General features: G+C 37.8%; 1 protein-coding gene across 1 annotated transcript in view; it reads left to right on the top strand.

Moving 5' to 3' along the window:
* LOC131057751 (zinc finger CCCH domain-containing protein 55) overlaps positions 1-15,086 on the top strand; it is a 105,944-nt gene extending 90,858 nt beyond the window's left edge. The window contains exons 7-9 of the transcript XR_009372565.1: positions 13,607-14,409; positions 14,519-14,595; positions 14,706-15,086. The gene's annotated coding sequence lies outside the window, so the exon portion shown is untranslated. The remainder of the gene's footprint in view (positions 1-13,606; positions 14,410-14,518; positions 14,596-14,705) is intronic.
* The last annotated feature ends 1,509 nt before the right edge of the window (positions 15,087-16,595 follow it).

Below are 16,595 nucleotides of genomic sequence, written 5' to 3' on the forward strand. Positions count from 1 at the left end.
AAAAGCTACAGGATATGCTTACCTTCACCCAATTTATGGGTATTTCAGATGAAGCTGAAGATGCTATGAATTCATATCAGCTGCAAATAAAAAGAGAAGAACCGATTGACTCATCCATAAATGAGGTTTGTAAAAATCTCTATGAGGAATTTGATGAACATGCTACAATGGATGAAGTGGTACCTATGAATGTTGAAAACATGTCACAAAGGTATGGCAACCATTCTGATTTTTATAACAGCAGTCCTTCATATGAACATAATGATGATTCACAGATCATGGCACATGAGGAGGAAGTTGTAGGAGGGATTCCTACAGTTGGCATGCAATATATGAGTGTTAAACAAGAAGGTTGCAAGGGGATAACAAGCCATAGCAGCCCTGACTTTTATAATAGTAGTGAGTCATTCTCTCTTTTTCATGTTGTTGGTGCTTCTAATTATTGGGAAATGAGTCATGAAAATTCTATTATGGTGGGTACACATGAAGCATGCTTTGATCATGATAAGTCACATGGTATATCTCATGCTAGGACTGGGTTTAGACACTTTGGAGCAGCTGATATAACTCAGTCCCAAGTGATGAATGATGCTTGGCTAGAAAGGGCAAGGCAAACCAAGCTATTGGCTCAACAAGCCAAGATCAATCTTCAACATGTTCGTGTTGTTCACCATTCATCTAATGATGAGAGATATGAGTTGCCTAATTCAGAATTTTTAGTTGAGGTATTTGATCATTCTCTTGAGAGTTCTTTGTGTGGAGTAGTGTTGGCATGCATACTTCATTTCTGAGTTTATCACCTATTTCACTTGATATGGAAGCGATATCTTTGTTGGTTGGTGACTTCATTTTCTTCGATTCCTTGAGGACTAGTGACTGTCCTAGGTGGAATCATGTGGCATATCCTGACATTTCATTGTCTACAATAGTTTACCAGTAGTCTAGGAGTGTTCGGAGGTATACCTTTGGGATAGAGATGGAGTGTGGGGTGATTTTTGTTGATTGTCATTGGTTTGATGACAAATTTGATACCATCTATGTTGCTGATCAGAGTTATGACAGCGAGGGTTGGCGGCCACTTGTTTTGGTTATATGGCATATGGGGGTTCATTTTCACATTGTTTTGATATTCTACATGTTTGTATGGTTACTTCAGGGTGAACATTTGACATTCTCCTACTTCATCTCCTACAACAAATTCTATATTTTGATTTGGGATTCGGGTATTGATTTGCTTGGTACATTATTTTACATGGATTCCCATACGTTACTTCATGGTTTGTGGTATTTGGGCATTTTTATCAGAGTAGCACAACGGTTGGGTGAAGCAACATTTATCAGATTGGTATGGGGTCCGAATGTTGGCTTGCTGGGTACTTTGTTCCTCATGGATCACCGCATGTAATTGCGTAACATTCATGTAGACTAGAACAGGAGCATTCAGTATTTTATGTATGGCTTGTATGGGATGGTGGTGGTACATGGAGGCATTGCTTGTGGACAAGCAATCTCCGGGAAGGGAGGACTGTAATGTCCCCTTTCTAGGTGACAGGAGAAGAGTAGTGGGATGGTCTATTATTTGGATCTCGTAGGCTAGCAGTGGTGGATAGAGACTCATGCAGGGTATTCAGTATCCGGAGTTGGCATTTCAGACAGTTTGAGGGCCATTGGGAGCAATTCCTTGATTTTAGGGAGATTCCCTATTTTTAAGGAGGTTGTGGTAGTTCCCATATTGGAGGTTCCACGGGACCATGTCATGGTTTCAGTTTCAGGGAGTTTGGGTGTGTTTCCTAGTTTCTAGGAGCATCCCTAGATTTTAGGGATGGGACTGCCAGTTAGCTCAGCTTTTCCGGCATCGGTCACAGATAGGTGACAAAGTTATATTCATGATTGTTTGGTCATTTTGGGCTATTATTGGATATCTGGAGATATTTTAATATATTTAAATATTTCCTAAGTTAGCGATTAAATAAATTAAAATAGGGCTATGTTTATAGCCATTTTGGAGTAATAAGGGGTTTTTGGCTTCATCTGGATGCATATGCCCATGTGTTATAGCTCGTTGGAAAGGTCTTGAACTTTTCTAAATGTTTCCCATTTGTCAGGGACCCTTTTGATGAACGGAATTATTTTATATTAAAAAAGTGGCGTTTTCTCTATACTTGGCGACTAAAAATGAGAAATAAGACTTTATAAGCCTAAGCGCACTTTTCATACACTTTTAGGGTTCGAGCTAGAGGGGAGGAGTTATAAGGAGATGGTAACCTAATTATCATCCATCTTTTACACATTTCATCTTTGATTTGGAGAATTTGCTCTGGAGAGCGATTCAACATCTGGGATGGAAACCCCAGGGTCTTGTCTGTTTGGGACGTAGCCCCCCAGCATAGTGGTTATTTGGTTCTTGCATTCAGTTTTTCAGTGCCTTAGAGTTGGTACGACATCTTTTCTGGAGGATTCAGTGATAAGAGTTAGGGTTCAGCGTGGAGATTGGGGTTTTCAGCTTGGCATCACCTAAGAGTCGTATGGCTATACTTTGCAGCTATTTCTCTTCCCACGTGAAGCTATGTAAGAGCTTTGGATGTTTGCCGCAGCCTCCTTCTTGATTACAGTATTCACTCTTCATCCAGGTTGGACTCATTGTTATTGTAATCTTCCTGGAATTGTTTGGAATCACTATCTGGATAATTATTTGATTTAAATAATCAGAAATCTGCTTGGTACGATTCTGATTTGGCTGTGTATGAACATTTATTTCCAGTACTCTTTTCATGTACTTGTTCTTTAATTATTACTTGCGGAAAAACTATCAAAAACACAAAAATAAACAAACCTTCTGCAACTTTTGTCTATTCTCTAAAACCATCAAAGGAAACACAGGAAAATATAGTTTATTAATTTAAAAACTATAGCAGATCAGCGAGGGGATCCATCAGGGATCTTTCAAAACATAAAACACAAAACCAAAAACTAGAAGTTTGAAGTGTTTGAATCCTTGATGGAATAAATTTAAAGAGATCTGTCATTTGTGTAAATGAACAATGGATGGTAAATTTACCTCAATTGATTTAGTTTTGATGGTCTCTTGTCTTTTTCTCATTGCTGTTCTTTTTCTTTGCCAATAGTCTTGTAAAATGCAAAATTTTAAAATGAGAGTTTTTTGTTTTTTATGTGTCCTTTGGTTTAGGTTTAGGGTGGTTGTTTTTTAAGTGGTGTGGGAGTCCTTGGGGCTCCCCATTCCTTTTTTAGTTCAGTTTTTGTATTTTTAAAAAGACCTAAACTTTTGTAGGCTAGGCCATAGGGGATGGCTACTTGTCCTTGGGATGGTTGGGAAATCTCTAGGCATTCGTTTATCATACCGTGCCATTTTTTGTCACCATTTGTGATTTTCACCATGGAATGTAGAAAAATAAGTAAGTTAACTAAGTTTTATTTATTTATTTATTTTAGGTTAAGTTACTAAGTTATAAATGTTGCCCTTGCAATTTGTGGTGTAAAAATTATGGTGAGAAATAACATGAACTTTTTCCATCAACATTTTGTCTCAGCTGTGTACCACTTCTAGGTGTGAGTACATTGAGTATATTTGAGGTGGTTCATTTGAAGAAGTACAATAGTAGAAGCAAACATTTTTCTTGGGAATTTCTGGGCAAACTAAAAGATATATTTTTTGAAATTTATTAGGATTAAAACAGGAATCCAAAAACCAAAAATAAAATAGAAGAAACTTGCATAACAGAACGAGGGATTTTTTGTTTGTTTGTTGTAGAAGCATATTTGGGGGAAAAAGTCAAATAACCAATAATTGGCAATTTTTAAGTTCAAAAGTGCACTGACTGATATTTTGAAAATTTTGTGGTATTTCAAGAAATTTATTGGTGTGAATGCTAAGAAACGATATCTCACAAATTCTTGCAATACTTTTGCTATAAATGCTTTTGAGTGTTGACTGAAGCACACTGACCTTGTTTTCATACAACACAATTTGCTTCTATGTGCCAAAAAGCTGGAAGTGTAGGAGACTCATGAAGCAATAGATCTAGGTGGCATTGATGCATATTCAGTTTGGATTGTCGAGGATGATGAGCCCATGCATTTTGTGAATGAGATTGCTGATTTTGAGATAAGTGGAAGAATGGGCAGCAGATGTAGTGGCATAAGGGGAGGCCAAAGGCAACGTAGCAATAAGGGCTTCATTAGATGATCATGATATGCTTGAGGATGATAATGTTCCTGAATGGGAATCATTAATATCCTACGTTACCCCAAGTTTCCGGGACGGGGGGACGAGTTTCCGGGACGGCAAATTTTTTTGCCAAATTTGGGGACCGGGGGGGGGACGGCAAAGGGGACGGCTATATAAAATATAGGGAAAATTTAAAATATATAGGAAAATTCTAAATGTTCATATGAAAACATGGATAAAGCATGCATCTATACATTATATTCATATGAAAACATGGATATAGCATGTGTATGATACTATGAAAACAGTTTAGAATGCAAACATCAAACATACAACATTATCAATAGACTCAATACTCAATATGCACTCATAATTCAGAATTTCAATTCATTCACATTGTCAATATGCATATCATAATAGATATTAAAGAAATAACATACATAATGGAGCCTAATCAGACTCGGAGGTTAAATTTTCACTACTTCCATCAACGCAGTTTCCCCCAATATTTTTCGACGGGGGTTTGGGGGCAGCGCCCCTTGCGCAAGGCCAAAAATACTTTTATTATTTTATTTAGGAGTCGGGTGTTATTTTTCTATTGGCAAAAAACCCTTCATGAGATATTTCACTCCCTCAATTACGCAAAAAACATCATTAAAAAAAATGAAAATACAACTTTTTTTATTTTAATATTTTTTCCTAGCCCTAGATGTGGGGGACGTCTAGCCGTCCCCGGGACGGCTGGGACGCCCCCCAATCCGTCCCCAGCCGTCCCCGGGACGTACGGACGTCCGTCCCCAGCCGTCCCCGGGACGTACGGACGTCCCCCACAGCTAGGGAAGCCGTCCCCCCCGTTTCGGGGACTTCCCCTCAAAATTCTAGCAATTTGGGGACGGGGGGGACGTCCCCTGGCCGTCCCCAAGTCCCCGAAACGTCCCCGGGACTGGGACGGGGGTTTTCAGGTAGGAGACGCGTCCCCGGGTTTCGCAGTTAATATCCAGTTTGAGGGCACTCATACAGTCACAGAGAAACTTTAGTCAGATAAGAAATTTGTAAAATAATAATACAGATTTGTAATTTATAATCATATTGATATGACACCATGATGTACATAAAACTTTCTTTTTCATCTATAAATGAATGAAAAACTACTTACAAGTCTCTCTGTTAAATTTTATGCTTTTTAAACATTAATGTACAAATTTATGTTGGCTTTCAATGTTAAAATATTAAAAACAATTGCTCAGTCCAAAATCAGAATCAAATTTTGGGCCTGCCATCTTTGAATTTTTGAACTACGGTATAGAGATTACAATTGAAGCTGGCAAGAGGATACATAAATGGGTAAGCATAGCTAGGAGACTATATCTCTTTCAAGCTGTTCCAGTCCATCCTTTAACTTCCATACTCATACACAGAAATGCAGAAGATCAGATTTCAACAGTCTAAAAGATTTTTTTTACGGAAGGAACTGAATCAAACTTCAAATTCCTTTTGGTGGCTTTGGTCTACACCATAAAACCCTACTAAATTGTGGGAAGCCTAAACATAAAATATTAGATATTTTATCCATGTAATGACCATGAAATTTTTAGACTCACCCAAGGCCCCTCAATGATCCTGACAAAACATCTTAATCAACAATTTCAGCCAATGTTTGACGGGCATTGGGGTTGGGGACAGGGGGACAAAGGCCTTAAGTTTCGGGGATGGGGGACGTGGGCCTGGAGGGGGGAGACACATCCCCATGGAACACTGATTTCAGCCCCTTTTGTAGCCCCAGGGCATATAAAGAATGTCCCTTATGCTAATCTAGCTAGGTTCATCCTAGAGATATTGTACCAGGCAGAAAAATACATCTCTTGGCAAGTGGGAAATGGACTATTTTTTTGGAAATGAACAAAGGTTGTATGCCGAAAAACCATATGACCTTCCCTGAGCTTGACATTGGAACATCCCTTTCTACTATAGGTGCCATTTATCTAGCCATGGTTTATGGAACCCACTTGTGACAATCTAACAGCGCACTTTGATGAGGCGCTTGAAAAACCTAAACACAAATGGGATAGACAGAATTAACAGTCACATTGTACACTCTATCACAGACTTAAGTGAGATAATTGAAATTGAATCAGACAATTACATCGAGGCTATAACACCAAGTATGAGTCTAGGGTTTTTCGATAGTTAAAAATTCAAAACCTTTTAGTAATGGAGGAATATTCTACTTATCATTAACCAAGGTACCAACCATTAATACCAAACTACAATAGGCTTATAACAAGATAGCTGCAGGCTGGATCCTATATGGATGTAGACGATTCAATACATTGGAAGATTTGCTCAGCTGTAACCCAAAGTCTGTAAGTTCAATAAAGTGGTTGGCCTCTTTTGAACTACTTGCCAAAACCAAAAACTCGCCAAGGCCTGAAAAAAAAACATGGGAAAAACTCGGCCACTACTTGACAAAAACTAGACAACTTAAAAAAATTGCTTAAATTTAACTAGAAATGCATTTCTTTTGCAAAATTCAATGAGAAGATGCATCCAATGAGTCAATAAATGAGAACACAAAAGAAACAAGCTGGGTCTGGATATATTTAGACGCGAAGTGAGTACAAAATCACATCCTCGTGAGGAACGCTAATGGCTGGAAGCAAAATAGTAAATAGTTTTTGTAAAACTAAAAGTAAATTCATTATTACAATCACATCTTCCTCTTCCCAGCTCTAGTAAAAACTAGGGGAGAGGTAGAACTAGAAGGTCTAGTCCTAGTGGTCTGTTGTGGGTGTGAGTGTGCCTCCTCGCTTGGTATGTTTGGCTTAGGTTGTGGCTCATCCTCCATCTTGGATGTAGCTCTGCCACTAGCCGCTCTTGGCACTAACAATGACTCCTTATCCTCATCATCCTCAATGTCATCCAGTGTGAAAACAAATCCACCCCCCTCCTCCTCCATAGCTTGCCTCTCCAAATCATTGACGTCATCCTCTGTAAAGAATGGAGGTTGTTCCTATGATGTCCAATTACTGTAAGGATCTATATCGTTCAAATCAATTGGACCAGTTGCTGCTTCCTCTACCTTATGCGCAACCGAAGATTATATTGTACAAAGTCAAGGTCATTGAGGCTTTTTTGAGCTAACTTGCTCCTCTTCTTCGTATGAATGGCCTTAAACAAACTCCAATTGCGCTCACAATTGGATGAACTACAAGGTTGGCATAAGATTCTGAGGGCAAATATTTTGAGATTTGGGGTATTTCCACCCCAACTTTGCCACCAAACATCTACAAAATAAAATATTGAAAAGTTAGGAAGCAAAGAGAAAAGCGAAAACATATTTTATCAATTTATCAATTACTTTAGACTCCAAAATCCAAATGGCAAATGTTATGCTTGGGGTTTGAGTGGTTCTTCCTCTCCTTGTCAACTCTTAAGAGAATAGCTTACCCCTTGCTACCTCATAGTTTTGGAGTTAGGCCACAACGAGGTCTCTCACCTCAACCCTAGGTATCATCCTTTGAATGTATGTAGTGAGGCCCTCCATGACCTCTCCATTAGGATTTGAGTAAGAATCCCCGAACTTAAAACGGGGGTTGAGGAAGTACCCTGCTGCATGAATGGGTTGGTGGAGTTGATTGTTCCACCTCCTATCAATAATTTCCCAGATGGGATCAAATTTGAGTCTATCTCCCTTGTAGTAATTTTTTATACTCCTTGGCCCTATCCATGGCCTCATAAATATACCCAATTGGGGTTTGATCCCCATCTACCCAACGCCATAACTCTAACCAAGGGCTTGGACACCTACAATTGAAAAATACAAATTACAAAACGATTAATTAATGAAGTTACAAATTAATAATGAGAGACTTGAATCAAGAATAATTAAAAATTCAAGTTTTGAAGTTACCTTCACAATCTCTGCAGCCTTTTGTGCAAAATGGTTGTCGAAGACTATTCATGTGAAACCCTCTTCTTCAGCCTTCTTTGAATAAGGTGAGTCTAGCCATGCTTGACTCACAAACATTTGTTTCAAAGGAGTCAATGCGCCAAGAATTCTTTGCAATGTCGAGAAAATGGTTGCAAACCTTGTGACATCGGATCTCACCAAATCTCTCCCTTGAGTTTGCTCTTTCATCAAATGTAGAACCCAAGGGTGATTGTAAATATATTTTGTGACCCTCCTTGCATCTTCCACAATTGGAGTCACCCAATCAAGTTTTCCTATGTCCTCCAAAAGAAGGTCAAGGACATGTGCTGCACAAGGTGTCCAAAAAAGAGTGGGGTGCCTATCTTGGAGGATTCTACCTGCTGCCACATATGTTGTTGCATTATCTGTGATTATTTGCACCATATTCTCTACTCCCACCTCCATGACAATGTGCTCCAACATTCCAGCCAATATTTCTAAATTCTTCACCTTATTGGAAGCATCAACCGGTTTCAAGAACACCACATTGTCTTTGCAAGCAACCAAAAAATTAATAATGGTGCGGTTTTTGCCATTTGTCCATCTATCGGAAAGAATGGTGCAGCCATATTTTCTCCATTCTTTTCTTTGGTCCTATCAATTGTATTTGTGAGCAACCTACAAGAACAAAGATGAAATAAGTCTTAGCACACAATTTTGATTTAATAAACAAGAAAAACAATTAAAAATGAAATCAAGTGGACTATTTTTAACTAACCTCTCGTCCAAATCCTTGTGAATGGGATGTTGTTGAAGTATCAAAAATCAACACATGCAATGTCCGTTTTCTCATGTGCCTCCCTATTCCATCTAGTGGCCTCTAATGATGGTTGTGCTCTAGGTGTGTTCCTAGGCACAAAATAACTACCTATAGACTGTCCCTGATGGTGATGCAACAGGTACTCTACTAGAGGAAACAAAAGTGGTGGCCGAGGTGGTGTTGGGTTTGTGGATACGTGGGCCACGGCGAGAGCCCACTATGCCCTAAAGTGTTGCTTCTTCTTCTTCTTCAATGTCAACTGAAGCACCTTGAGATTCAGCTATGGCTGCTCTCATGGCTAGTCTTGCCCTCTCCCTTCACAATTTTTTCTCTTCGCCAGCTGAAAGTAAGACATTAATGTCTCTTTTTATTTCTTCGGTGGCCCCAAGACATACCCTAGCATCATGCTTCTCGATGCCTGCAAGGTGGTATTTGAGGTGGTTTGTGCCTCCATGAAATACTTTTTCCCATTTAATGCAAATCACTGACCCAGGGTCCAGTCCTTCATAGGCATACCTCCAAGCTCTATCTTTAACACCTTTAGGACGGGTGCCTATATATCCAAATGGGCATGGTTCTAGTGGCCAGTCATACCCTGAAGTTGCCATATTGAATTAATGGTTAATTGTTAACCTACACATACAAAGTGAAAAGAGAAAATTAATATTCTAGTTAAACAATTTAGCAAACTATCTAAATTAGTTTAAATACTTTAGACATCATTCAAAATTAAAAAAATTGAAAAAACTACTAGGGTTTGATTTTTTTGAAAAACTAGAGATTCTTCAAAAAAATAGTGAAAAATTCAACAAAACTTGTCAAAAATAGTGTTAAATCTTGTTCCAATGACTCTAAATCATTTTTGACTACTTAGGAATGATCTAGATGCAACAAAAAATAAATAAAATATTTTAGAAAAACATAGAAAAAGAAATCAGGAAACCTACTTGGGAATCTGATTTTTCTTCAAAAACCACCTCAAATCCGCTTGGAATTGGCAAGAATAGATGGAAATCAGTTTTCAAGTGTGTTGAAGTGTGTTTTCCCCCTTCTCAGCAAAATACCAAACATAAAATGATGAAATAAAACACTTTTTGGCCATTTTCCGTATAAGTGCACAGATGGGCGAGTTTTTTTCACGGACTCGCCGAGTTTTTGGTGCGAGTAAAAGTCGTAAAAACTTGCGAGGCATAAAAACTCACGAGTTTTTTACTACTTGCCAAGTTTTCGACGACTAGTCCAACTATGGTCTTGCCTATCCTTTGGAAAGACCTTGTTTACCCTTCCAAAGAAAGCCAAAACATGTGGCCTAAGAGAAACTCTCCACCCCAACACACATCAAATATGTCTGTAGTTAAATGAGTTGTTCTTCGGAGGGACACCCCTTTGTAACCTTTGTATACACCCTTCCTACCCTATGTTTACATCCTCTCTTTGCCTTGCCTTTACCCTTCCCCACCCATGGGTTAAATGCCAAGTAAGAAACACCTTATTAACACTTTCAACATTTCCCTTGCACACCTCCTTGAAACCCCTCTCAACTCACCTTATTGATTCCTAGAATCTTGTCATACCCTCATGTTGTAAGAAGCCTTCTAGACTTTTATGCCCACATGTCATCCCCCCCCCTTTGCCATTGTCTTCAATATTGTCACTTGTACTTTAGTCTCGTGTTTTTCCATGTAACAATCTTCCTTAGAGGTGTACTTTATCATTCCTTGCTTGTTTCCCTTTTGTGTCTATGCTTTCAAAATCCACACAGCAATTTGTGACAACCTCAATGACACAACTGCCTCAATATAACTAGTAGATCGATCTCTTTTTTTGGAGGTTGAAATCTTTTATACCTAGTAAATGAAAAACAACATGCATTTTGAAAACTTGGTTTTGCTTGGATGGGATTATGTCATGACACCCTCACTAGTATATTTGATTGGAAATCCATTTGATGGGTAGCATGCTATAAAAAATGACAAGCAAAACGTTAATCATGTTGTTGAAGAATTTATTATCCTCAACAAAAGGTAGTGGAAATCAGGCTGTAGTCAACATTGTTTCAGAGTTGTCTATTTTCACAATGGTTTTGCTTTCTCCACAGCATTCCCTGACAAACATTTTCAGCCGACCTATGCTGTTGGTATATAATCCTCTAGATGTGGTTGAAGAGTAAGTTCCAGGAAGACACAATGTTTGATTTTCACAGTTGGTCCCTTCTCCACACTCAACAATTAATGAAACTTTAGAACCTAAAAAATTGATCTCACTCAGCTCCTCAATGTAGCCCCTGCAGACTCATCACACAACCTCAGTTGAAGAAATTCAATGTTAGACTGGGGCACAAGATGACCATTTTACTGACAAGGAACCTTGGCATGAGTTCTATGAGAAGCTTTGTATTTGAGGCACCTTGTCATCAATATCTTTTGCCTATTGAAAGACCACTTTAGACATTCGCCAACCACATCCTTCAGCTACAAATAAAATTGGGGAAAACAATGTCCAACAAAATAAGGAGCTAAAGGAAATTGAAAGAGATCACTTGATTCAAGGAGGACCCTATTGTTATATTAACAATCTGCTGTACCAAAACCATCACCAAGGGCCCCATTCCCTTGATTACACAAGTATCGGCCTTAGAAGATGACCTCAGCTGCTTGCTATGGCTATAAAAAGAGAACAGATTCAGATTTTATGCACCAAAAATTTGTTGAACACGACTGACTTCAGAGTCTAATAGAGGATGTCTCAAGGCAAAAGAAGCATGCAAAACTGCTCCCATCTAAGAATGAAAATTAATGCTAGGCAGTAAGGGGCTAGGGGCCTTTAGAGGCAACACTATCAAGATTGATGATTAATATTTAATACTATAGGGTATAAACTTGGAATAACATGCCAGCTCATGAGTATTCACAAGGAAAATAGGGTTGTTGAGTTACTCGTCCAAAAGCTCGCTAGATGGGAAAAAAATAGTCCTCATTAAAACTCTCAAAATTTTGTTTTTTTCGCCTCATTTTATTTAATCTTTTGACCTTTCAACATATTTGGACAGATTACATTTATTTGGAGGCAATATTATGCAATTTTGAGTGAGCATCGCTTGATTTAGTGAATAATGAATTTATCAGCTGCATTTGATAGGTACAAAAGCAGTCCACATTAGAAAACTCAAATTTGGTCATTTTTTGTTTCATTTCATTTGATGAGTTGACCTTTCAACATATTTGGGCAGTTTACCTTTATTTGCAGGCAATATTGTGCAATTCTGAGAGATCATTGATTGATTTTAGTTACTTTATCAGCTGCATTTGATAGGTATGTTACAGTTTTTCTGTTTTTTTGCTTTCATTTTAACTTAAAGTTTGTACTTCTATATTTTACTTCTGATTTTCAGTTATTTTCTTCTAGCTACTAGGGTTTTTGTTTTTGTTTTTTTTTCTCTGTTTTTTTTTTCAGCCGTCCCCTGTCCCGGGGACAGGGGACTCCTAGGGGACGTCCCCATAAACTCTGCATATAGACAGTGAATTCTATAAGCAATTTGACTTTGACTCTCAATTTAACACAAATTTGCCATAAGAACTCTACTAGTTCTTATATGTTAAGGTTCTATAATGGATATGTGCATGTTTTATCCATGTTTTCATATGAATATTTTATATTTCCCTATATATTTTAATTTTCCCTACTTTTATATAGCCGTCCCATTTGCCGCCCCCTAACCGTACCCAAAATTGGCAAAAAAAATCACCGTTTCGAAGACGCGTACCCCCGTCCCCTGTCGTCCCTGTCCTGGAAACTTGGGGTAACATAGTTTTTTTTTCTTTTTTTTCTTTTTTTGCTAAGGTTTCATTTCATTTTAGTGAAAGAAAAATGGCATCCTCAAGCAACAGAAGTGGCTGCAAGCCTAGGGAAACATGACATGACAGTTACAGAGCCAGGAATGGTGACATGCAACTTTTGTGGGCCGTGCATGAGTGGAGGCATCAATGACCGAGATTTGCAATATGCAGTGCAACAGACAAAAAGGTTGAGTTAGGTGTTAAATCTCTCTTTGTGTCTTATGGAGAGAGGAAAATTTGGAAAAAGAGGGCAGCTATGGCATTCACATTTGTCATGAGTTCTACATGGCCAGAGGTAGATTAGGGGGCTCTTCATTTTGCAATTGCCCATGGATATGGGGATCTCCTAGTACAGATGTCCATCGTTCACAATCATAGGCACATGATTTTTCCATTTCTTCAGAACACTCCTGGTGCACAACCTTTGTTGGAAGGTACTGCATGCAATTAGGAAATCATAATGAGGTGAAGTTGGCAATTGGTATTTTTTGCTACTACAATAATGTACCATTCAATCTAGCAAGGAGCCTTTATTGGGAGGTAGTGGTCACTAGACTAGTCGTAGAAGAAATTTGTAGGTTATAAATATGTATTTGTAATTTTTTATTATATGTTATGACATATGGCAGTAAGATGTGTATTAACTTGTTTGATCTATAAATGGAGGAAAACTACTTATCAGTTCTCTAAATTCAGTTATATGCATGTTTTTGAAGATTATTTTACAACTGTAGGTCTTTTAATGTTTGAAAAATTCGTTGGGTTTTTGCTGAGTCCTGAGGCTGACTCCAGATCGTGGGTCTGCTGAGTTTTTGAACTATGATTGAAATATCACCATTGTACCTGTTTTGCAGGTCCAAGTCCAACAACATCAATCTACTGGTCTATCCAAGTAAATGGTGCTTGCTTCCTTTTCTCAAGGCATCGGCCAACCACCATCAAATCCACTCAACATCCTTAAGCTCAAATGAAAACTTATTACAACAAATATCTACTAGAGGCACAAATGACAGACCCTGCTCATTTCATGCTTTAAGCCACTTGATGTCTTTAACACAAGTGCTGGATATGGTGATGTCCTAATTCAGTGCATCTTTGGCCTTCTCTCACACTATCAATGAAATCAAGACAATCCCTCTACTCAAGGGGAGTGCTCGCCCACCATGTCACTCTGAACCGGCTACATCTAATGCTATCAAAAGTCTGGATTCCACTATCCACAAAATGACAAAGGAAATCAAAGATGGTGCGCTCGATCCTCTGTTCTCCAAAATTGCATTCTTCACTTGCTTGTGGTTGGTAACAAGTCTAGCAACAAAGCATTGTGGTTATTGAAGATGCGCTTCACCAAGACCCTACAAAATGCAAATATGCCGAGTTCCTTCAAGAATTGGTCTACGAAAATGACAGAAAGTAGGACTCCCTTTAGCTGAAACCAGCAAATCAACCTCTCGAAGGTTATCCTCATGAGATCCACTGGCTCTCATCCTGAGCCCCCTACCTTGAAATTGATCCACAGGTCTACGAAAAAACCAACTGGCTTGGGGGACCCTGTTTCACTTGAGTCTCACGAGGATCTGTGATCTCTGCTCCAGTCTTTCTTTTTGAAGCTCCCATTTTTCTAGCAATGTGCAAAATGGCATCTTTGGTTTTTGTGGTGAGCGCCTTAACTTACTGATTACTGTTTACTTTCTCATCACAGTTTGTACGTCTACTTACTTTTTAGTAGATGGACTAATCGCTCACAGTTTGTGGTTTACTTCTAGCAACTTTGCTCAATATAGTCTTGTACTCAACTCCAAGAGCCTATCATGAGCCTGGAGCTGACATGCTGGTTTTCGTGGTGAGCACTCTATTGTACTGTTTACTGTTTACTTCTCCTCCTAGTTTGTGCTGCTACTTTCTCTTCAGTAGGCAGACTAATTATTCACTTGTCTTCTGGTTTTCTGCTAGGCGCTCTAGCTCTATATAGTCTTGCACTCGACTCCAAGAACCTATTATGGGCCTGGAGCTGACCTGCTATTGTAATATCTCTTTTCTATCGAATACAGCTCTTCCTTTGTTGAACACAAATATGGATGTAAAGTTCCTACCACCAGTCAAGTTTTTCTATTTCAGATCAGCAATAATATTCTCTAATAAACCATTGCCTCAGCAAGGACTGCAACTTAGTATTTTGGCATGTATATAACTTAACATCGAAATTAAGTTGAATATTTAACTAGTATAACGTTTCATATACGTTTTATATACGTCTTAAAAAATATAGAGAGGTAGCTTCATTGTTTACTAAAGAGCTATTTTTATTTAGTTAAAAGAGTTTATTATATTTTACTTACGACTATTTAAGAATTATTCTACGCATTTTTTTTTCTTGGCTAGCCTAGCTTCGCACATTTTGAAATATCACGTGCCTTTGTATAATCTTGTGTCCTTTTATCATTCTACTGCACCAATTGTAATATCTGGACATCGATTTTGACAAAGGAAGAAAAATATCATTGAGAACCAAAATGCTAATCAGGATGAATCAGATGTTCATTAGCATAAACTGATTACTCTTTTTATAAAGATTTATAATTGGAAATGGAATTAAATATTACAATTTCAATGATAATGTCCACTTATAAAGAATTTGGGAATTTATATTTCTGTACGAATAATTATAAGTTAATATCAACAGAAATGAAAAGTATAAATACCAGAGATTTTGTGACTATTTTTAGAGCTTCAATCATAGATATCAATGTGGTGTGGATTTTGTCGCGGTGCGGCATTTTTCCAATCTAGAATAACTTGGACATAAAAAAGGAAAGAAAACATGTTGGGTTGGCTATGTAGGGGCTTGTTTGGGTAAACTTTAGTTTTGATGTTCCCACCTACATAGACAACCAAGATGGATTTTATACTTATAAAAGATTGATTAGCAATAAGATATAATGTCAAAGATAAATAAAAATAGATTAAACATACTATATTGACACCAAAAATATTTAATTGTTAATATAGAGAAGCAATATGTAATGAGGAGAACAAAATGAATTTAGATGAAGTGGAAGTTCCAAAAGACCTCCAATGTGGATTCCAAAGTTTCAATAATTTTGCCTTACGTGATCTTAGTTTGAAAAAGTGACATGCAAGTGCATAGTGTTGTTTAGAGCCAATACCATGGTATGTGTGAATGTTTGATACAGGTAGAGTTAAAAATTCTTCCTTTAGTAAATAGCAAGTCGTGGGCTTTTTGTTAGACATGACTATTAATTAAGGACATTACAATTGGAAGATTCTCAAGAATGTAATGTTCCAATGGTTATTTGAATCATGATCTTTTGTGGGATGTTAGTGCGTCACATAGGCATAGGCATTCGTGTGTGGTGCTCTTATTTGTGAAAAATAAATTTAAAAACCGAGGATTATGATAAAAATGTTCAAGGGGTTGAGCTTAGTTGGTTGAAGCATTAAGCTCTCAATGTGGAGACCCAAGTTCAATTCCCATGAGAGACACCTTTGTGTAGAATTCTAAGTTGTGACTCTTGGTCTTCCATCATTGGATGCTCCAATGAACAAAAAATGAGCTTTGTGATTCTATGATACTTAATACAAAAAAAAAATGTTAAATAGATGATATTCTGGTGACAAATATTTGTAGTTAAAATATATATTTTTTAGTTCAAAAGATGGTGCAATTGTTGGGGTGTCCAAGTTCTTACATTATGTTTTGGTCCCACTTTAGTAGACATATACATTATACCAAATATGCACGCTAAAGTAGAAATGAATTAAAACAAAAGTTTACCAAAGAACAATGTAAAGGAAGTAGAATCTTCAACCCATATGGATACA

Source organism: Cryptomeria japonica, chromosome 5 (genome assembly GCF_030272615.1).
Source record: "Cryptomeria japonica chromosome 5, Sugi_1.0, whole genome shotgun sequence".
Classification (NCBI taxonomy): domain Eukaryota; kingdom Viridiplantae; phylum Streptophyta; class Pinopsida; order Cupressales; family Cupressaceae; genus Cryptomeria; species Cryptomeria japonica.